The 22,984-nt window shown below is 38.6% G+C and overlaps 1 long non-coding RNA gene across 1 annotated transcript in view; it reads right to left on the bottom strand.

Annotated features, from left to right (window-relative positions):
• The window catches only part of LOC141276890 (uncharacterized), a 122,934-nt gene that overhangs the window by 39,042 nt on the left and 60,908 nt on the right, over positions 1 to 22,984 (bottom strand). The window lies entirely within an intron of this gene.

Below are 22,984 nucleotides of genomic sequence, written 5' to 3'. Positions count from 1 at the left end.
ACCTTTTAAATTAGCATTAGCGGGTAGACAAGGTATGCTGGACTCAAGGGCTACAAGTATGAGTGCATGGCGCTCAACCCTGTGCGACCAGTGGAAAGGAAAAGAGAACCCTATGTTCTGGAAAAAATCACATCTCAGCTAGGTTTTAGGTCTTAACTGTGCTGAAGCACTGCTGGGCTGGGAAAAAGTGGGGCAGGGAAAAATGTCCAGGTCAGACCTAGACTTGCAGGTGAGACGATAGATAGATGGAGGCAGATTTGAGGAGCCAGAGAAGCAAAGAAGTGCCTGTATAAAATGTCTTTTCGTTCTGCTTTTGTCTTCTATCCTAGCTTCCCCTTTCCTTGTTGTATACTAGGGAATTTGTTGCCTGATGCAATTATAGCCATCTCTGTCTGAAATTTAAAAATCTTCTCCATTCACGTTTCTTTGAACTCATTAAAAAGATGCTCTGCCTCTTTTCTCTGGTGGCACTACTGCTAAGTTCCTGAAGAGGCTGGTCATGGAGCATCTCTCAACCCAGTGAGGACTATGCAGAGTGCTGTGGGAAATGGGGGTAAATTCTATAAGACAAGGTTCCTCAAGGAGCTTAAATAGAGTCAAGTAGATGAAACATTGGCATGTGTAACTCTAGTACAAAGCAGAATGTAAAAACATTCCACAAAAACAAAAACATTTTAATTTCCCTTGAAAAAAGACTGGTTGCTCTTCGGCCATGGTAACAAGTAACTCTCAGACCTGGTATTAAAAAATCCCAATTGATCAAAGATAACTTTGAATCAGTAGTCACACTTCTGGATGCCAGGCATTTTGGGACAGTCCCATACTCCTGAAAGTATCAGCAATAGCTACGCTCCAAGAACCAACTCTTCACAGCTAGAGATTAATGCATCCCTAAAAGATTTTGCTTGTGTACATCATCACTCCTGAACCCCATGCTTCTCCAAATCCTATGTGAGATCAGCAATTGCTTTATTCAGAGAGATTGCATCTTGCAAGCACAATTTTTCTTTGTCTAATAAACAACAAATTCACCTTTCTGTTTTAGATTTTGAGTGATGATTTTCTTCTTTGACATCCCTGGTAAAACTCAATCATTATCTTTGGTTGGTGTGTTTTCCCTGGAGTCACAGGCTATCAGAAACTGAGCATCCCATGGAAACAACCTTCCCAGTCTAGACTCACTAATCATAAGTCTTTGATAATGCCATTACCAAGTATGGTGCTCTGATCTTGGGAAATAATTATGCCAGTCATCAGGATATAGATGGTACCATGGACAGAGCTTTCTTTGTAAAAGCAAGATCACAGACAATTTTGGCAGGAGGGCTGTAAGTGATAGGGCATGCCGTCTCTCACTACGGAATGTCAGAGTCAAAATGGGGAAAGTATAAAATGTTTACCTGAGCCTGTGAGGTGGGTAATAATCTGCCACACTCCCACCTGCCATTAATTAGAATCAGGATAGCTAGATCTCTTATCTCTACTATATATCTTTTTCCTGTACAGCCAGAGAAGAAAGAGTCAAAATTCCTAAAGAATGGGGATTCATGTTTTTAAAATCTAGGCATCTAAGGAAGGAAGAATATTAAAGAGGAAAGTTAAAAGATATGAACTATTGTAATTATAATGTTAACCACTGGGAAGTATAGTCCGGGAATCTTTCTAGTATAAAAATAACGGGAATTCCCTGGCAATCCAGTGGTTAGAACTCCGTGCTTAAGATCCCACATGCGGAGCAGCATGGCCAAAAACACTCAACCAACCAACCAAACAAACAACAACAACAACAAAACCTATCTGTGCTCTAGAGATATCTGGAAAGAGAGAGTAGGGCTGGCCAAAAAGTTCGTTTGCGTTTTTCCATAACATCTTATAGCAAAACCTGAATGAACTTTTTGGCCAGCCCAGCATGTAACTGTGACTTGATAGACATCACCATGCACTGGATATGGCCGGCCTAATACAGATTAACATGTATCATGTTTAACCAATTCGCTAATCGGTTTAATTCGATCTCATGAGAACAAAACATTTTAATTTCCCTGGAAAAAGACTGATTGTTTTCTGGCCATAGTAACAAGTAACTCTCAGATCTGGTCTTAAGTTTCAGATCTGGAAAAGTCCTCCAGTTTCTAGATTCTATTTTATGTGGAGGTTCACGGCAAACTGAGAAGTCAGCTGAGAAGAATGACCATATACAGCTCTCACATTTGGGGAATGTGGATAATGAACAATGCAGGTAACTGTAAGGACCTATAATGCTGCAGGAGAGGGGGTTTGGAGGGGCAGTTACACTGTGAGGGAGAGTGGAAAATACCACCCTGTAATGAGGAAGGAGGCTGGGTGGAATTGACTGAAGGAAAAGTGTTCCCTTAGAGCGGGACCCAGAATCAGATGATAAAATGGTCAGTTATCCATGCTAGGTCACTGAGACCTGTGTCCTGCAAGCTTTCCACTTAGCTTTGCAAAGACAGAAAAGTCTTGTAAGAAAATAGTTCTTTCTAAAGTCACAAGCATAACTATTAAGAAGTATACTTTTCTTTTAAGACAGCTGAGGGTTAAAGTAAAAGATGAGGCAAGAATTCTTCTTGCTCTGAAATATCAAAGTTATGCTGACTTTGGGGGGGATGCTTTTTGTCTGTTAGGTGATCCCACGAAGAAGAAACTGTCTTCATTCCGAAATTATATAAGGAAAATTCTTGGCCCTAGCCAACCTCTCCCTAATATGACACTCCCATATAGCAGTGTCAGAGAAATCCCCCAAATCTCATGAACACTTAGTGTTTGATGAAACTAACCCAGAAGGGAGGCACTTTCCTGGAATAGAACGATCAGCTGACTTCTCTCTTCTGTTAAACCTGTTGCACAACTTGTTGTATGACTCGTGATTGCACAAGCAAAGGCCATGGATTTTTATTACATATTTTGCTACAAAAAGGACTGCAAAGAGCCAAAAATCCATTGAAGACTGAATGAAGGAATAAAAGTGTTCAAACTAGGGTGGGAATTATTTAAATACCTGCTGCTAATATATTTTCTTTTTTTTAGCTTTTTAAAAAAATTTTATTAGAGTTTAGTTGATTTATAATGTTGTGTTAGTTTTTGCCGTACAGCAAAGTGAATCAGTTATACATATACGTATATTCACTCTTTTTTAGAAAAGAATCTAAAAAAGAGTATTGAGTAGAGTTCCCCGTGCTATACAGCAGGTCCTTTTTAGTTATCTATTTTGTGTTTTCTACTAGTCAAATTAAGAAAAGCTAAAAATAAATTTAGCAAAAATAAATATATGAAAGAAATTAAAGACAATAATAAAAATAAACAAGGTAAGAGAAATTTTAAAAATTCAGAAGAACCTAAAACTTGCTAAAATACACAATAAAGTATAAAAAAACAAGAAACAAACCAATTTCAAGTGAGTAATTGAAAATAGACATTAAAACATTTAACAAAAGTGCTGTTTAAAAGAAGACAACAATATAATTAGATAAAAATAATGCAAAATTAATATTATTCGAAAGACTAAAGAAGAAAAATAAATGGAACAAAAAAAGTTAAATGGCACAATAATAATATTCTAAGATTTAATACCATGACACAGTGGCATATGTCCTTATAACAGAAAGCCAGTTAACACAGCACAAAATACTTTACCTTTATATATGTGCAAAAAGCCTTTATTTTCTTATTTTTTTAATTAAGAGTTTCCACTTTTGGGAAGTGAAAATGATCCGATATAGAAATACAATTTTATTTAATTAAAATATTCATCACATTTATAATAATAAGATAACAGAAACACTTAAGTAAAGGTTTAAGTTGCCTCCAATATAGTCACAATGGCCAGCTCCTCCCACTGGATGGGTCCTACCCTCTACTGCTCATGCAAGGGTTTCTCTCCTACATTTTTCCTTCTGTATCCTGAATCGATAAATAATTCCTATCAATATTCAAACATACTTTAACATTTTTCATATCTTAAAATAACCTTCAACCAGTAAAGCACTCATATCCAGACTGTGGAAACAATATCTACAAATCAATGAGGAAAAGGGAGCTAACCAAAGAGAAAAAAAATGTGTGAACTTCTGTGATACAGAGTGAAGTCAGTCGGAAAGAGAAAAACAAATACCGTATGCTAACGCATATATATGGAATCTAAGAAAAAGAAAAAGTTCATGAAGAACCTAGGGGCAAGACGGGAATAAAGACACAGATCTACTAGAGAATGGACTTGAGCATATGGGGAGGGGGAAGGGTAAGCTGTGACCAAGTGAGAGAGTGGCATGGATATATATACACTACAAAATGTAAGGTAGATAGCTAGTGGGAAACAGCTGCATAGCACAGGGAGATCAGCTCGATGCTTTGTGACCACCTAGAGGGGTGGGATAGGGAGGGAGGGAGGGAGACGCAAGAGGGAGGAGATATGGGGATACATGTATACGTATAGCTGATTCACTTTGTTATACAGCAGAAACTAACACACCATTGTAAAGCAATTATACTCCAATAAAGATGTTGAAAAAAGAAAAGAATCAGCAGCCTCAGAAAGAGGGAGGGGATGTCTGCTTTGTTCTTAGCCCTTCACCTCCAAGCTCCATCTGTGAGGAGGCATCATTTTCTGTACACGAAGAGGCATCCTACTTATCTCGGCCTGAAAAGATGCCCTGGAGAAAACAAAACATTGATGTGGAATTTAAAGGGCAGTGGAAACATAAAAGGTCAATGGATCCACAGTCTAGCAGCCAGAGCTTGCTGACCCCTCCTCGTTGGCAGGGCGAGGAGACCCTTACAAAGCACACTGGGTCAGGGCACTGACAGGAAAACGGTCCTTCTTCCTTGAGCACAGTGATTTGTCTCAACCAAAGACCCTCACTTACGAAAAGCTTTCCTGCGCTCTGCACAGTGTCTTCACTTTTTTATCAAATCATTCTTCAGGTAAAAGCTGGCACATGGAGAATGTTTGATTCCATTGGTTCTTTGAAAAAAGAATAGTTTCTTGAAGCACATGCTCTGTTAGTGGATACAAATGTCTTTAAGATTCACAGGCACCAGCTTACACTGGCTAAAATCAAAAGACAGTTGCTGCTTTCCTGGCACGTAGGAGCTAAATGAATGAAAGTGATACGCACACACACACATACAGACACACACGAGCCTTTTTTTTTTTTTCTTTCTGCAGAGGAGAGGTTCTTTTCATGGAATGCAATTTATCTGTTTATATTTTCTTAGAGACCACTTCTACTTGTACAGCCCATGAAGCCCTAGCTAATATGTGCCGACCTTCTCTTTTGAGCTCTAACCACATCTTCATTCCCTTCCTTGCTCTACTTTGGATTACCCACATGAGGTGAAATAGTTCACTAATTCTATGTAAAATCACATTGCATCTATTTCTGCACGTGTGTGTGAGACCAGTTGTGTTTAAGGTGCATCTATACTCAGTAAGTTAAACATAAAAAACTAGAACCTTAAAAATGTCAAAATGACGTTAAAGTCCGTTAAAACTAACTTTAAAGTGGATGCTATTAATTTCCCATCTTTGTGATTGCATTTGTTTGATTTTCAATGTTACTCTGGGTCTGTGGCAAATTGTTGCTTTTGTCAAAGTACCTGTAATTCCACAGGGGAGAAAAAGAAAAGGAGAAAGAAATCGGGAGAGTTAGGAAAATGGACATAACAATGGTATACCTAGGAAAAGATGATGTAGATTGCTAACTGTTATGCACGTGCTTGTAAGATTTACTTTTGAAACACCTGTTGGATTTTGATTGTAATATTGGCATTGGAAACATGAGAAGCATACTTTTACTTCCTTAATTGTTTAGTTTGTAGGGAATATCTCTTATTTAGTTTATTATATTTATTGTTGAAAAAGTGTGAATGAGTAATCTAACAATACATAATGGAAATTCAGAAGACGTAACAAAAATCTAAACATCTTGGGTATCTACAATATCTGACATGGCTCATGACGGCATAGAAAACAGGACTGTTCTTAGCCTGACCCCTAGTGTTAAGAGCAAATAAGTGTGGGTTCCGACAATATTAAACAAAAGAATTTGTTTCAAAAGAAACACCTACCCATAGTTTTTTTCATTATAAAACAGTTCATCCTTAGTGAGTAAGTACCAAGCACAGAAGCATCAACCCAGAAGAAGCTCAGAGATCAACACCTTCATTTGATAGAAGAGAAAACCGAGCCTGACCATTTTTAGGATCACAGAATTAGTCTAAATCAGTTTATGCAGTTGCATTTCAATCTTTGCACCCACTCCACTGGCCATAAATCTATTTTACAACCATGGAAAAACAATCATTGGCTTTTAATCCCTGTCTTCCCTGCTTCCTGAGCCCTGCCATGGCTAAGATGCAGGTACACTCACTCCTTGCCTGACTGGAAGTTGGTAGGCAAGTTCAAGTTAGTCCAAGGGCACAGCAGAAAAGGGCCAGAGAAAGAATTAATTCTTTATTAATCCAGTTCTGAGTTTAGAGTTGTATGACTTTTCTCCAGGCAACAGAGACAATCTTAGTAATTATCCACTTATTTACAAGACATTCCCAAATACAGCTCCTTAATTCACCCAACTCCCTCTTTTCTCTGGTAGGAAGAAATCTCTTCTTACAACAGAAGCCCTCTGAAGTTTTCATCCATGACTTCAGGTGATCATGTTCTTGGCAGATAAAGAAGAGGAGAATTGTGAATTGTGAAAATTGCTTATTTTCCTTAAGATCTGAACATCCAGCTCTTCTGATCTCCTTTGTGCTTTTATATACTGTATATACCCCCAAATCTGCATTTTTTAAAATTCATTAATTTTCCACTTCTTTGGATCCTGAATTCAGTCAAATTATAAAAGTTTCCCAATGATGACTGGTTAGCTTTCAATGTTGGATAAGTCAACTTTGTTTCCTATATCCAAACTAATGAAGACATTTGCTTCCTAAACCAGGAGATTGTCACCAGGGTATTCTAAGATACTTTTGACAAGATGTAACCTATCAAGTTAATTTTTCAGCACAAGTCTGAGCAGCTAATGTTCTAGTTAACACTCAATTTCCTACCTTGGGAATATTTATAAGATGATTAAAGAAAGTCATGCTTAGAGGTTGCTTAATTATTATTGGTCTTAAAATGACACAGTTCTCATTGTCTGAACTGTTAATTCTCGTCTCTAAGGGTACTGATGGAAACATTTGAATAAAAAAAGCATTTTGGGAGATATTGTTAAAATAAACTTGCAATAAAACTTTGCAAAATTTTTGATGGAGCAGTTGCCAATGATGAGTGCTGTGTATACATCTGAATGTTTGCAGTGTTTAGAAAGTTTGCCAAGATTAAAGAAGAAACATACATGATAAAGATAACATTTGAGTGAATACTAACTCTCTGATGTAAACAATGGTGATTAGAATCCCCCGTCCCTGAATCAGCTTAACTGCTGTCCCTTTACCCACCCCTCCAGAGCTTCTTGATTCCTGTCTGATTTCCAAATATGGGGCCCAGCATCCTAACCATTCTATGAGCTCCTCCACTAGCATTCTGATAAGTCTCCTTTCATTTTCAACATTGGTTTCTGTTGCTTGTATCCAAAATTAATCCAGGTTAGCAACATTACAGGTTAACAAGCAAAAGCTGAATTTAGTTCCAGGCAAAATAAGGCTGGTAGCAATGACAATTCCTATCCATAAACCCAGAGAGGAACGTAGCACTCTATGGAATGAAGTGGCTAGATTAGTTAATTGCATTGCCACTGTGCTCATCCAAAATCAAATTCATATGAATATATATATGTATACATAAAATACCTCTGCTCATCCGAGATCTAATTCCTATCTATATTATAGCAAGACTACTTTGGGAGATTTGCACTGCTTCTGCCATGAAAAATAAGAGATATTGTAGACCCTAGGGTCACAAATGCCAGGCCAGAGCACTCTCTGAGGCAAACATGTTTATCATAAGAAGCAGCAGGACTGGTACAATAAACCCATTCGATTCACAATGTTACCAAGGTCAACTGAACATGAATTTCCTGGAAGAAAATCAAAAATCAAAATAAAAATTGAGTTCTGGGACAAAAGTCTGTCTTGAGCCACCGTAATAAATAGAGCTGGTCCTCTCTTGACTCCCAGGCCTGAAAGAGTTCACAGACAACATGCATAAAAGAAGGCAGGAGGGACATGGGGCTTCCCTGGTGGCGCAGTGGTTGAGAGTCCGCCTGCCGATGCAGGGGACACAGGTTTGTGCTCCGGTCCGGGAGGATCCCACATGCCGCGGAGCGGCGTGAGCCATGGCTGCTGAGCCTGCGCGTCCGGAGCCTGTGCTCCGCAACGGGAGAGGCCACAACAGTGAGAGGCCAGCGTACCGCAAAAAAAAAAAAAAAAAAAAAAAAAAGAAGGCAGGAGGGACTTCAAAATGAACCTTGCAATGTATCCTTTATGTATACCCTGTGAAACTGGTCCTAACCATAATCAAACGGTCCTAAAGCGACTTACCAGGGTAATTCTTTAATGGAATGGAGATACCGAATCTTTCAAGGGTTATCAGGCACTGTCTCAGAGCTAATTCCTGGGAACTCAAAACACTGCTGATCTATTTTCAGTGTAGCTTTATTTTAAGGTGTAGACTTTCAGAGTTCTCGGCACTTGCCAGGCACCTTTATGGATCTTGAATTTCAACTTTTGTCCCAGCAGTCTGTGAACTGATTGAAGAATTTTTTTCAACCTCTTAGGCTTTCAGGATCTAGGAGGAAATTGTTCCCTCCTAAAAGCCAGAATTACCTCTTGGGAGTATTTTTGTTTTCTTAGATATCACTCCCTTAGTTCTCCATAGACTTGATAGCTCTTAAATACCATTCAAAGGATTGAAAAAACTCTTGTTCATCTTCTATAGTTTCCTCTTATGTGTGTGTTGTCCAAAAGACTCTTCTGCTTTAATGTAAAACAAAACTTCTCAGGTACTATGTTGGAGTGAAAATCTTCAAGGATTTTGAGAAAAGACGGAGAAGAGGTATTTTTTTCTCAATTGTGTTTGTAAAATATGAAGAATATGAAGCAAGGTGACTATAAAGAGAAATATTTAAGGAAACTGGAGTTTATCGGGTCCTTTCTTAACTTCAATTTAACATTTCTCATTCTTAATTTCCTGTGAAATTTTTAAGTGAATATAATAAGTTTGTTTTCCCCTAAACTATTACTTTTGTCCTATTTGCTATGAGATAATTTATATTTCCACACACACAAACTGGCTGTAATTCAGAAAGAAAATACAGCCTCTATTATAACTAAGTAATTTTAATGTAAATAGTGTGAAGAAAGCCCCACATCACTCAGAGACCTGACCAATTCGTCTGCAGGAGAATGAAACAGCAAATGGTGCTATAAGGAACTGGTAAGGAAAAACTGGATAGTAACACTGGAATCTCAGTTCCCTGAACTTTGAAATGATTTAGCTTTTAATATTTTTCTCTTGTCTGGGATAGATCAGATGCCTCCAGGAATTTCTGATTAGTTATATAGTTTTAATTTTCAGTGTGATGACCCTGTGCTACTCATGTCTTCTAAGCACTGGATTAGGAGTCAGATTTCTCTGTAATTAACTGTGATGCCACTGAAAATATGTTGATCTTTTGGACCAAGAAACTCAGTATTTGAATGACAGTGCTTTTCATGGGGTAAGCAGTGTTTTCCTGAGCTGTTAAAAAAACAATACTTGAAAAAAATAAACAAACAAAACAACGTTTGATATGTCACACTGTACTTTCTTTTGAAACAGGATAAAAGAATTTGGATGACAGATCCCAAAGAAACATTAATTCCATCAGTATTTGAAATATTAACCAGGATATCTCTATAGATTAAAAGATGTGTTCAGAATGCAAAGAAAATATTGGCAGTTGATACATAAGTTGTTTGTATTTAATTTAGCTTTCCTCCCCTACTTAAACTTACAGAGAATTGAGAATATAAAGGCAAAAGAAGCAGAACACAGAAAAGCGGACTTTTATCATTCCTAACTGATCAGCTAAATATTTATATGAAGTTATCAAACAACTGATTCAGAATAGCAATTTCTAAAAACAGCTTTTCTAGAAACTGAGATTCTTTACAGCAAATTAATAATACAGAAAAACTACTTTAATACTACAGGTTTAGAATGTAATAATCTGGTGAGTCAGATATCTTTTATTGATTTTTATATTGCTATCTCGACTTTTAACTGCTTAAAAATCACTCAGAAGGTCCAGGGGACATAGTAATATCAGAAACTGGTATATCCATGCTTTTAATCATCTATAAAGGTAAACTGGATTGAATTTGCACACTACTGTCTCTCGAAAGTTGTGTATTTGGGGATAAAATTCAACCTAAATAGTACCTTTTGTTTTGTATTGTAGAAAAATGAAAAATCACAGGTCATTAATATAATAAACATAACTTATTTCCTCTAATTCATAATTCTCTTCCAAATTATACTCAGTTTACATTCTATGTTTGAATTCTGCCAGCAAAGAAAGACCAGTAAAAATTATAATATTTTAAGCAACATATCCTATCACAGGAAACATGGAATTTCTGCAAAAAGGGAACCACAAGGAATTGTGAACTTCAGCAATGCAGTTACCTTGAGGCCTCAGGCATATAACACAGCAGTCAGGGCTTTATGTGCATCATTTTAAACATACAGATTAGTGTCCAATGTCACCCTGAGAAAAATCCTTCATAAGCGAAGTTCAAAACCTACTGTCCAGGGGTTTCCCTGGTGGCGCAGTGGTTGAGAGTCTGCCTGCCGATGCAGGGGACACGGGCTCGCACCCCGGTCCGGGAGGATCCCACACGCCGTGGAGCAGCTGGGCCCGTGAGCCATGGCCGCTGAGCCTGTGCATCCGGAGCCTGTGCTCTGCAACACGAGAGGCTACAACAGTGAGAGGCCCGTGTACCACAAAAAAAACAAAAACAAAAACGAAACAAAACAAAAAAACCCTACTGTCTAATGCAGAGGTCCCCAACCCCCGGGCCATGGACCGCTACCAATCTGCGGCCTGTTAGGAACAGGGCCTCACAGCAAGAGGTGAGTGGCGGGTGAGCGAGACAAGCTTCGAGACAAGCTTCACCTGCCGCTCCCCATGGCTCCTATTACTGCCTGACCATCCCCCCTCCACCACCTCGCTCGCGTCCGTGGAAAAATTGTCTTCCATGAAACTGGTCCCTGGTGCCAAAAAGTTGGGACCGCTGGTCTAAAGAGATGCAATCTCTACTGCAGGAGTGCGATTCTCTAATGTGCATCTCACTGCTAGGGAGACTGAAAGAGAGAATTCAGAAGACTTGCTTCAAGTACAGTTCCTACAGTAACCCTATTTCACATTCCTTAGTCAGCCGTTAAGTCCCCCCAAATAACACCTTAACCACATGTTAATATTGTTCATGTAGTACTGTTAAGTATTTTGTGAAAAAATGCTTGAAATATGGATAAATTCTATATTCTAAGTCTCAAAACACTATGGATTTAAAAGTTTTAGTTCATGAGATAAATAATCTGCATATTTTCTGGTCTAAAACTATGTTTAAAGTGATTAAAGCCATAATAATTTAGAAGCCAACAGAAACCTAAAAATAAACCTAAAAAAAAAAGATTAAGAATTAAGATATCTGAGTTATAATTCTGACTTGTCCATTAACTTTTAGCAAGACATTATCCAAGATACTTAATCCTTTTCAGTCTCAATTTTCTCATTTGTAGAATGAAAAGGGTTGAACTTGAATATTTCTTAGGTCCCTTACACCTCTATTAATGAATTTAAGGAGAGACCATTGAAGGAATTCCCCATATTCTGGAGAATTAAGGCAGTATTGAGTAGTGTCACAGTATCTGGAGTGGACCAGGGCACTGGGTCATGCCTACTTATACCTTTGTCATCAGAAGTAAAAACTGGGCCTACTTGTTTGGTGGTAGGTGTCTTCAAAAGTCTCAGTTTCATCAAGGAGGGTGCAACCAAAGCACACATGCTCCAAGAGCACTTCCTGCTCCCCCAGCTGGAATCGAGTGGCACGCTGGGACTAACAGCATGATACCCCTAGGGCTTTTACACTCTTATCAGGGGTGAAGAGAGAGCCCCAGGACCGCTCCTCTCCACTGCCCACACTCAGCGCTTCCACCACCACCTACTTTGAAACAACAGAAACTAACTTCGTTCTGCTTGATTCTTCTGTCTTCAGTCACCGTAAGAAGTTCCAGACCGAGGACATCAGTCACTCTCCAGTCTCTGATGGCCTCTTTTCTCTCCCCTTTTTTCCACCTCTAACTTCTGAAAAACTTCCTGTGCCCTCTTCCTGTACCTCACCTTCGATCATCAGCACATCTCCCTGCATTCTTAACCTCTTCTCTAAATGCTCCTTTCATGTTTTGTTTTTTTAAGGGATTTATTAAATTTATTTATTTTTGGCTGCATTGGGTCTTTGTTGCTGTGCGCGAGCTTTCTCTAGTTGTGGCGAGCGGGGGCTACTCTTGGTTGCGGTGCGCGGGCTTCTCGTTGCAGTGGCTTCTCTTGTTGCGGAGCACAGGCTCTAGGCGCGCGGGCTTCAGCAGGGCTTCAGCAGTTGTGGCATGTGGGCTCTAGAGCGCAGGCTCAGTAGATGTGGTGCACGGGCTTAGTTGCTCCGCGGCATGTGGGATCTTCCCGGACCAGGGCTCGAACCCGTGTCCCCTGCATTGGCAGGCGGATTCTTAACCACGGCGCCACCAGGGAAGTCTGTCCTTTCATGTTCTTGATATAACAAAAGCTGACTCTCTCCTGAGAACCTTATCTCCTCTCAACCCTCTCAAATGGTGGCTGTATTTCCTTCTACCTTGTATGTTGTGCTAGAGGGTGGGGCAGGAAGTTGAATTGCTCTTCTTACTTGTTATTTTCAAACTATTCTCCTTCCCTTCCTTCTAAAGACCTCTCAAGCTTTGAATTTCATAAATCAGATAATTATTTTTATAACTTTTTTGGTTTTTTTTCTTTTATTTATTTATTTGGTTGTACCAGGTCTTAGTTGCAACAGGCGTGCTCCTTAGCTGCGGCTCGCCAGCTCCTTAGTTGCGGCATGCATGTGGGATCTAGTTCCCCCACCAGGGAATGAACCCAGGCCCCCTGCATTGGGAGCACTGAGTTTCACCCACTGTACCACCAGAGAAGTCCTGGTTTGCTTTCTTATTTCCATTCATTTCTATTGATTCTAGACCCTAGCTCCCATCATGGACTTTCTCCTGTTTTAATTCTTGGCAATTTTGGGATACATGTATTAATCCTTCCCACACTCTGGCCTCTCAGTTACTTGATCTCCTTTCCACAATGACTTTATGTGTCTACTCTTCTCAGGCACTCTCATGGTCACACCCAAGATCTCATCATTACCAGTAACAATACAACAAAATGGCAACCTCTGTTCAGATCCTAATCTGTGACACTAAATAAAAGGACAATCAGGTGCCCTGCTCAACAACAGACAGGGCTAATTGTCCTGAGACACTGAGGATTCAGACTGGCCCAAACTCCTCCCCCTGCTGAAACATAAAACATGGAGCTACTTGGCATCTCTTGTTCTTGATAGAAGGAACCAAACAAAGATGTGTATTAAGACTATTTGTACGATTTACACCTGTGCTGTTTTAACACTAAACTATAAAAGCCATAACTGTTCTAATACAGTCTGCAAGCACTGAAAAAAAGAAAAGAGAAAAAGGGTGACGGAAGGAGTAGAAGACTCCTATGTCACTAAAAATTAAAAAATAAATAAATAAAGCACACAAAATAATAGCTCTAAGTTAAATCCACTCATGGAAATAGTGATTTGAATTTACCCTTTGAAAGCAACTTAAATGAGATTGACCAGGTTAGTGTGTTCAGATTAGGGCTATGATTATCTAGGTTGTTCAAATTCAAATTTCAAATGCAAGTTATTGTCAAAATGCAAGGGATTTAGTTTACCCTAGCAAAAGAGTTCTATTTTCTAAGTACAGGCTTAATGTTAAATTAGGTCCTATTTCTCTGTAGCAGCAAAGTAATCAGAGGAGAATCCCATGCCTCTATTAAACATTTACATTAGAACTGCCTAATTACGCCAGGATTTGTTTGGGTAGCAGTGGCAGATGTTCTGAAAGGCTGAGGAAAACACAGTCACTGTTTCATAGGAGTTGGGCATCAACTTATGACCAACTTGACATCAGAGCAGGATATGTGAGTGTATGAAATCAAGAAATGTACTGGATGTTTCTCAATGTAACTCATTACAATAGATCATCTGAGCACCTGTAATGAAGGTATTTGTTGTCATCTGCCTCAGGAAAATATTGCAATAATTCACAAAAAGAAGCCCAGAAAACTTGAAGCATTTCAAAATTCAATGTTGTAGAAACAGAAAGCTATTTAAATTATTGTAATCAGAATTTTAATGTTGAAAAAAAATCCACATAGGCTACTTTTGTGCCAACTGGCCACACATTTCCTAAGCCCTTTTTATCTTCACTTATACGTGATATCTGTAATGCTATGAGATTTTACTGGTATAAGCCCTGGTGGTTCACAGTTGAATAGAAGGCACTAAGTCAGTCACTGCCCTCAAGAAGAAGTGCAGCTGGCTCTGTTTCCTCTATTTCATCTCATGATACGATGCTCGAAGGGCTAATCGTGGGTCAGAGAAGCCAAAGAGGAAAGAATCAGGACTGTGCAGGTGACACGGTTCATGCACAAAGAAATAAGCTCTGGATCCAGGTTTACTCCATGTCTTCTCCTGCCCCCCTGCTTGAGGCCCAAGATTCCTCTATAATAAGCTCCTTTCTCAGGTTGGGGACATTCCCTCAGGCTCTCTGAACTTCCTCTGCTCAGAATATGCTTGTTCTCATCCATTTTCCTAAGAGTTTGCTCAAACCTGGATCTTCCCTCTCTGTCTAACTCTCTGACAAATTGGTTGGATGGTCTGCCTGATTTTCATTTGAAATTCTTCCCCGTGAACCTACTCCCCATGAACCCCGGGTTCCACACAGTGCAGCTCACGGACCACTGACCCCCTCGACATGCCCCCACTTCCCATTGAATCTGGCCACATTCCCGGGACACACAGCACACAGGGCCCTGCATTCTCAGGAAGGGGGTTCAGATAATATTTATTTGTAGAAATATTTTAATGTGGGACATGTGGAGGCAAAAAGTTGGTCGTCAATAAGTCGTTAGTTGCAGCATTGCTTTGAGCAGAAAGTTCCTTTTCTTCTCTAAACCCCATTAGGGTGTTTCCTACAATCTGCAGAATTCATTCTTAGCCTTTCCATCTGAAAGTACTCAGAGAGGACATCAAGGAAAATCCTTACCGTTGATTTTTGTTGTTGTTGTCTTAATTTATCATCCTATGAACGGCCTCCTGTGTTTGCTTGGTTCTGTCATCATCTTTATAATCAGAGAGCTCTTTGAGAGCTACACATGTTTTTCTGGATGGTATTTTTCTGCTCCCACTAATTTTCTAGATGGTGTGGAATTAACAACCACTTCAAGTTCTTTTTAGCAAGAAGAACAGTTTTCTGTTTGGGATCTAAGTCCCAGAGTCACCACAATCAACTCCCTCAGGGCAGCTGTAGCTGAAGTGGATTCCTGCCTGGTCCATTTCACAACTGTCTCATCTACAGATGCACACTGAGCTGTGACACCTGTGGCCACTCGTTCATTCCACCTGCCCTTCTCTGGTCATCTGCATTCCCTCTGAGCCATGCGTTCTCTCCTGAATGTTCAATCATAAAAGGAGATTTTAATGCAAGTTCTGACACCGGCCCCCACCGTCTCACATTTTCACGTGACCTCAGTGACTGACTGTTTCTCTACTAAGGGCTGAGATGCTTTCCTGAAGAAAATGAATGTGGCAACGATCTAACTTAACTGTCAAGAAACCACCCCTCCACGCCACTGACAGAGGAGAGACATGGAAGGGATGTGGCTTAATTTCCACTATGCACACGTATATCAGGCACTCTTAATTTTGTATTAATTTCCCATCCTTTTACCAATATATGCAATGATTCTCAGGAAGAAGCCAACAGACATATTCAGTAAACATGGCTTAAATATAAACATTATATTTTCCTGACTCTGGAATTCTGTTGTGTTCTATGAAGACAGTATTTCTTATCAAGTTCTAAACAAGGGTCATGACTATAGATTAAACTGAGTTTTAGGAAGTATGGAAGAGAAAAATAAGAGAAGCAAGTTTCTCTCTGTTACGAGTTGAATGATGTCCCATAAAAAATGATATGTTGACATCCTAATTCTCTTTACTTCAGCATGTGACCTTATTTGGAAATAGGATGATTGCAGATGTAATTAGGTAAGTTAACATGCAGTCATGCGGGGAGCAGGGTGGGGCCCTAATCCCATATGACTGATGTTCTTATAAGACGATGGCCACGTGAAGACAGAGACACAGGGAGAATGCCTTGTGATGATGAAGGAAGAGATTAGAGGGAGGCAGCTGCAAGCCAAGGAATGCCGAAGTTGTCAGCAAACCACTAGATGCCAGGAAGAGGCAAGGAAGGATTCCCCTGTAGGTTTCAGAAAACAATTTGATGTCAGGCTTCTAGCCTCCAGAACTGTGACACAATTTCCCTTGTTTTAAATGAACCAGTTTGAAGTACTTGTTATGGCAGCCCTGGGGAACTAATACACTTTCCTTCTCCCTAATCCCAAAGCTGGGCCACAGCAAATGCTGTAGCAATCTGTGGTCACCGATGCAGCCTCCCTGGACTGATCTCAGGGAGGCAGCGCTGGGGGACAGAGCACCACAGAAACTGCAGGAAATAGTCAGGAGTGTGACTGCCGCAAACACTGGAGCTCCCATCCAAGTATGGTGTTCAGGATTCGCTGAGAACCCAATGTCAGGGGAGAATAAAAGAGCAGCATTTTAGAGGCAGACAGATCTGGGTTCTAATCTGAGCTCTGCTGACTTCTGATTTTGGAAATGCTCCCTAATCATTCTGGTCTTTTGTGTCTTAAAGTTTGAAATGTAGTTAATAATGTCTGCCTTAAAAGGTTTCTATATGGTTTGGGAAATAAATATATATAAATTACCCAGAAATTGCTATTATAGTGACCATAGAGAGTTCAAAATATTTATAATGCACAAAAGAAAATGTATCAATTAACGATGATCGACAGCTTTGTTGAAATGATTTTCTCTAGGCCTCTATGCAGGGGACCTGGTTTCGTGGCCAGGGAGATTAGTCTCTGCTCTGTGCTGAAGCCACATACGAGGCTTGTGATTAACTCTAGAAGACTGAGAACCATTCCAGCCCTTTCTGGATTTTCCTATTTATAAAAGACTAGTGACAGTAACTACTGCCGCTGGGCGCAGACTGTGTGTCAGGCATTAGCGTAAGTTTTAAGTTCATTATCCTCTTTTGTTCTCATAACAAGCTCATGAAATATCATTATCCCAATTTTTAGATGACTGATTTGAAGCTGAGTTCGATTAGGTTGCTCACATACAGTCCAGTCGAAAGTGGTAGAGCCATGATTCTAATCCAGTTCACTCTGGCTTTTAATTACTACATTAGTTGCTCTAAAATGTTTTTTAGCCAGAACATCCCTTTTTATCAAAATACTATCCATGCTCTTTTTATCAAAATGTTTCCCAATTTCATTTCTCATAATATTACCTAGATCCCTAATAAATAGAACAGACAAATCTAGCTGGTGTGGTTCAAGCCCAGAACTCTAGGGCCTACAGAAAATGGAAAGCACTCACTTTAGTGCAAGCTGCTTCTCAGAAACTTCTTTGTATAAACTACTTGAGAAATATAACAGGCTACATACACGTGACATTTAACGCAAGGGAAACGGCAGCACTGCCCTGTCAGGGTGCCCAGTAGCCCGGACACTTCTCCCACTCTTGAGTTTAGACAGTTTAGACAAGATAATGGTGCCATTTCCAATGACAGCAGGCACCCTCTTCTCCCAGCTTCCACAGAAAAAGGCAACGGGGATCACTCATTATCCAACCTGATGAGCTAACAGCAGAGAGACTGGAAGAAGCAGAATGCAGAGGAGAGTTTTCAAAGCATTCTTTAAAAATGTTAGGCTCCGTTCTCTTAATCACGTCACTACACCCACATGCACTGAGAATTCCACAAATAATTTGAGGCAACGCAGACACTGCCCAGAAGGAGTTCCCCACCCAGGGCACCAATCAACAGATGGATTACTGCAGATTTCCAGTTGTCTGTACTAATGCACCCTATGCAGCAAAGTCCTTAGACTGATGTTACTTAGCAGGACCTACTTCGGTATTTCTCACTTTTTGTACAGTTTTTCTCCTCACTGTGTTGCTTCTTAGAAATCTATTTCATTTTCATTTCACTTGTTTTTCATTTTTTCACTAGATTTCATTTCATTTCACTTGATTTTCATTTTCACTTCTTTTACTCAACTTCAGCTTTGCTAACATTTGATGAAACAGCCTTTTTATCAACGTGGAATTTACTGATTATCCTTTGAGAATTGGAAGCAGCTACATTCAAGGCATCCAGTCCTCTGATTCTTGGTGAAGGCCAAGATGATCCAGTACTGTTCCTTCGGTGATTACATAAAGAGGTCCTTCTTTGACATCTGATAATTATAGCTGTTTCAGTGATTACTTTCTAGAACTGTGTTGGTACTTGTAATCAAAACTCTGAACTTCCATCCTGAATGTCACTATTTGGCAGAGAATGTCAAATGATGTGAACAATTCAGATGCACATTCACTTCATCTTTTTCTCTGTAATTGGTTTAATTTAAAGTGATATAAGTAGACCAGAGGTTAAAAAAAACCGTGCAAATGTGGCTGAGAATGTAACTAAGAAATGAGTCAAAATTATAATCCATATGAGACACAGCTTGGAACCCCTTCCTGGGATTCAGCTGTCCAAACATTGCTGATGCTGATAACAGCCACATGAAGCACAGTGAAGATGTGTTAAAGCTGGAGGAGACAGAGGGAAATATCTGCCAACTGTGCATAGTAAAAACGTCTGTGTTTTAACAGCTTTAGAGCTGCAGTTACTTGATTAATTTTAAACTTTTAACCTAAATCTCTTAGGAAATATCAGGAGTTGCTTAAATATCATTTTCATGTACCTTGAGTGGGAATTATTCCAAAATGTTCTGCTCTACTTTTTTATAATCCACATCTGCTCTGTAAACAATCATGGCTGCTTTCTTGAAAAATAAGCACCAACATGGATTCTAAAGTAACTAAATGATTTTTTTATGAGAAAATGTTACAACATGATGCAAAATTGCAAGCCTGGTTAAAGTGTTCTTAGGCCTTTTTAATTATTCTTTTACTCATGTGGAAAATTTTATTTTAACTCAGAAGGTTATTTAATGAAATTTAAATATACTTGCTTTTTATGAAAAAAGAATTATTAAACCCAAATTCCCAATGATTAGTTCAGAAAGAATTATTAATATCTGAAAGTGTAACAGCTTTACTTAAGGTTTATACTGTATTTTATATAGCTTTTTATGATATAAAAAATACTTCTAGGTTATAAAAATTAAAGATTCACATTATTTTTCAGGACTATACTTATTGTTTAAGCCATCTGTATTCAATATTGAAAATGAGACATGGTATTTATATCATTTTATTTGTATTTACAACTATATTTCTATTATTGAGTATTAGCATTCTCATACGATTCACCCTCATAGAATGGCCATCAGAATGACAAGAATAATCAGGAAAATTGCAGTATCAGGATGACAAAATTCCCCATGATGTAGGTCTTCTGTGGTGGATACACACCGATGTTTTAGATTTATGTTAATCTAAATATATTTCTGCATATATTATGCAGAAAACAATCTATTTGCTTTGGAAGCAGGTCAATTGACATCGTTCTCTACTCCCTTAACACCTCGAGCTTTTAATTTAACTTAAAAAATATGTTTCTTTTCTTCCAAGAAAACCTTTGATTCCAAAACATTTGCCAGTAAAGGAGTTTCTTAAAGCACCCAAATGGAAGCATTTGTTAATTAGTCATTTTAAATTTGCTACCTGATAACATTTACGCCTACATATGTTCTCTTATTGTTATGACCCTGAGATTATTTAAACCCTCTGTCAACCTTTTCTCCACGCACAGGTAGAGTCCACTGAGCAAACAGTAAGTGAGATATTCAATTATAAATGGATTGCTTTCTGCCTTTAGACCTTGGCATGCATTGGGCTTCAAAGTTTGATTCCTGTGATAATACAGTTGTCCCCTGGAGACTGGTTCCTGGCCCAAAGTCAAGGGATGCTCAAGTCCCTTATATAAAATGGCATAGTATCTGCATATAGCCTACAGACATCCTTCCATATATTTTAAATCATCTCTAGATTACTTATAATACCTAATACAATGTAAGTGCTATTTAAATAGTTGCTGGAGCATGGCAAATTCGAGTTTCGCTTTTTGCAACTTTCTAAAAAAAATTTTCTCTGAATATTTTCAATCCTCAGTTGGTTGAATTCACAGATGAGGAAACTGGGGGTTCAGAGGGCTGACTGTATCTCAGATTATTTTCTTGGCTGTGTTATTAAATGTTTAAATAGCACTCTGAGGACACTTCTCCAACCACTAGGAATATAAACAACTATACGATGATTATTATTATTATTTTTTTGTGTGTGTGTGGTACACGGGCCTCTCACTGTTGTGGCCTCTCCCGTTGCGGAGCACAGGCTCCGGACGCGCAGGCTCAGCGGCCATGGCTCACGGGCCCAGCCGCTCCGCGGCATGTGGAATCCTCCTGGACCGGGGCACGAACCCGCGTCCCCTGCATCGGCAGGCAAACTCTCAACCACTGCGCCACCAGGGAAGCCCTATACAATTATTTTTAAAATATTTCCAGAGACTAGATATTTTGAGTGCATTTTAAGTATTCTTCCTTTTTGTTGGACACACAAAATTGTTCTCACTGGCTTTAGTTGAAATCTATGATTTTTTAAAGTACACAAATGAAAAGAAGTACTTTAAATTTAAACAGGCCTCTAGACAAGCTAATAAATGGCTGTAATTACTTCCATTTCCCAATGGGAAAGCAGGGTCCAGAAAACATACTGAGCAGGGAAATGTGGAACCTCTCATTCTGAACCCCAGTGCTTTCCTTCCTAACTTCTGCTTTCCCCAAGTATGTTCTATGCCTGGTAGCCTAGTCAATTCTTTTGGGAGGAGAAGTTGATTTTTGCTTTGGTTGCTTGTGCTACTGGTGTCATATCCAAAAAATTGTAGCCAAACCTATGTCGAGGAGCTTTTTCCTTATGTTTTCTTCTGGGAATTTTATGGTTTCAGGTCTTATGTTTAAGTCTTTAATTTATCTTGAATTAATTTTTGTAACTGGCCTAAGATAGGGATTGAATTTCATTCTTTTACATATGATTATCTAGTTTTCCCAACACCATTTATTGAAGAGATTTGCCTTTCCCCACTGAGTATTCTTGGCTCCCTTGTCATGTATTAATTCATGGTATATGTGAAGGTTTATTTTTAGACTTTCAGTTCTGTTCCATTGGACTATATGTCTGTTTTCATGCCACTAACATACTGTTTTGATTACTATAGCTTTGTAATATAATTTGATATAAAGAGGTGTGATATCTCCAGCTTTGTTCTTCTTTCTCAGAATTGCTTTGGCTATTTGGGGTCATCTGTGGTTCCACACAAATTTTAAGGTAGCTTTTCTATTTCTGTGAAAAGTGCTGTTATAATTTTGACAGAGATTGCATTGAGTCTATAGATAGCTTTATGTAGTAAGGACATTTTCAAAGTTTAAGTTCTTCCAATCTTTGCACATGATCGTTTCATATATTTGTGTCTTCTTCAGTTTCTTTCATCAAAGTCTTATAGTTTTAATGTAGAGATCTTTCACCTCCTTGGTTAAATTTATTCCTAAGTATTTTATTGTTTTTTCTCCCAATTTTATTGAGATATAATTGACATAATAGTATTTCATTGTTTTTGATGCTATTGTAAATGGGATTTTAAAATTTCTTTTTCAGATCTTTTGTTGTTAGCGTATAGAAACACACTGATTTCTGTATGCAGGTATTATATCCTGCAACTTTACTGAATTTTTTTACTAGTTCTAATTTGTTTTCTAGTTTTTTTTGTGGCGTTTTTGGAATTTTCCCTATATATAAAATCATATCATATGCAAAAAGACAATTTTACTTCTATCTTTCCAATCTGGGTGCATTTTATTGCCTAACTGCTCCAGTAATTGTGTTCAGTACCTAGTATGGCTTTCAATAATATATTGTATAGGAGAGGTGAGAGTGGGCACCCTTGTCTCATTCCTGATCTTAGGGGAAAAACTTTCAACATTTCACTGTTTAGTATGATGTTAGCTGTGGGCTTGTCACAATTGGCATTTACTACATTGAGTTACATTCCTTTTATATAGCATTTGTTGAGAGTTTTTATCATGAAAGTATGTTTAATTTTGCCAAAGGCTTTTTTGCACCTATTGAGATGATTATGATTTTTATCTTTCATCCTATTACTGTGGTGTATCACTTTGATTGATTTGTGTATGTTGGACCATCCTTGCATCCCATGGATAAATCCCACTTGATTGTGGTGTATGATCCTTTCAAAGGGCTTTCAATTTTATTTGTTAATATCTTGTTGAGAAATTTTTCCTTTCTATTCATCAGGGATGCTAGCTTGTAGTTTTCTTGCAGTGTCCTTATCTGGCTTTGGTATCAGGGTAATGCTAGAGTCATAAAATGGTGTCATTTTCAAATGACAAAATGAAATAAAAATAATAATAATATGAATATATTTACACAGATGATAAATTGAAATCATGATCAAACCGTACTCACAATGATAACCCCAAGCTCAGATACTTTTGTCAGTGAATTCTATCAAATATTTAAGAAAGAAATAACCCAAACTGTGCTTAAAATTTATAAAGAAATGCAAATA

This window comes from Tursiops truncatus, chromosome 17 (genome assembly GCF_011762595.2).
Source record: "Tursiops truncatus isolate mTurTru1 chromosome 17, mTurTru1.mat.Y, whole genome shotgun sequence".
Lineage (NCBI taxonomy): Eukaryota > Metazoa > Chordata > Mammalia > Artiodactyla > Delphinidae > Tursiops > Tursiops truncatus.
Note: the sequence above shows the minus strand (reverse complement) of the source record. Positions and strands in the feature narration are given on the sequence as shown.